Genomic DNA, 1,446 nt, shown 5'->3' with positions numbered 1-1,446 from the left:
CATCGCATTGGGGATGGAATCTTCTTGCTAAAGGTGACGAATCCACGGGTCAGAGAAATGATTCTCAGCCGTAATATGTGGAGTATTGCGGGTCATCCAATGTTTGTTTCCCTTGGTCACCTGACTTCAACCCCGATACACCTCCAATCTCCTCCGCTGTTGTGACAGTGGAATTTAGGGGAGTTCCATACCTGTTGTTTAACAGAGAGAGCCTTGGTCGCATCGCAACTGCAGTAGGAAAGCCAATAGCCCTTGCACCTGAAACAACCAGAAAGGAAAGTTTTGAGGTTGCAAAGATTTTGGTTAGGGTGAATCTGCTTAGAGAGCTCCCTACCCGTGTCGTCTCTGGATTTAGTGATGGTCGTGAGATCGACATTGATGTCTCCTATCCCTGGCTTCCCCCGAAATGTGTCTCTTGCGACCAATTTGGACACACTACGACTCTGTGCCCACAGAATGCTCCTACGGTCTCAGTGCGAAGAGTGCCTAGGAGATCTCCTAGCAGTAGGGGAAGACCATCACAAAGGGAGAGGCTGTCTCGTCAGGGCTCTCTTCCTAGTAGGGTGCGTTCGAAAACAGTCTTAGGCTCGCGGTTTCTCACCCCTGTTGCACCAGAACGAGAAGCCGCCAACTCCAACACCACCTCAAATTTGGGATCAGATCAGGAGAAGACTGCTGCTGAGATCCCTACCCAAGGCTTGGTCAGTTGCATTCATATTCAATCAGTTACGGGGGAGTTTGACATCCCCTTCATTTTGGTGTCTCGTCGTAGGTCCAGCCGCAAAGCTGCCTCGATTCATTAATAACCCATTACCACTATGTTTTTTTGTGTGGAACGTAAGAGGATTGAACAGCGGTTCGCGTCAGACTATGACGAAGGATTGGATTAATATCCGTAAGCCTCTTTTTGGCGCTTTTTTGGAGACTCATATTAGAGAAGTAAACTTAAGGAGAATTGAGAGTGTTATTCCGATTGGTTAGAAATTTTTTGGTAACTTTGATCATCACAACTCTGCTAGAATTGTGGTTGTTTGGGATCCGCATATCTCTCTGGTGGTTTACCATGCCTCGGCCCAAATGGTAACATGCGGTGTCTTTCTGCCTACGGATAACCTAAGTCTCACTGTCTCATTTGTCTACGGCTTCAATCTGGTTGAGCAAAGAACGTCTCTCTGGGAGGATTTGGTCAGCATTAGTGCCACCACACCTGTCTCTCATTCACCGTGGGCAGTTCTTGGTGACTTTAACCAAATTCTGCGTGTTTCGCAGCATTCAGATCATCTTAACTCGGAGGTTGATTTGTCAGGAATGGAGGACATGAATTTGGCTCTCCAGGATGCACTTATTTGAAGCTCAGGCCAAGGGGCTTCTTTTCTCTTGGTGGAACTGTAGTGACGGGCATAAGATTTCTAAGAAGATTGATCACGCCTTGATTAACCAAGAATG

The sequence above is a fragment of the Camelina sativa genome, chromosome 1 (genome assembly GCF_000633955.1).
Source record: "Camelina sativa cultivar DH55 chromosome 1, Cs, whole genome shotgun sequence".
Classification (NCBI taxonomy): domain Eukaryota; kingdom Viridiplantae; phylum Streptophyta; class Magnoliopsida; order Brassicales; family Brassicaceae; genus Camelina; species Camelina sativa.
Note: the sequence above shows the minus strand (reverse complement) of the source record.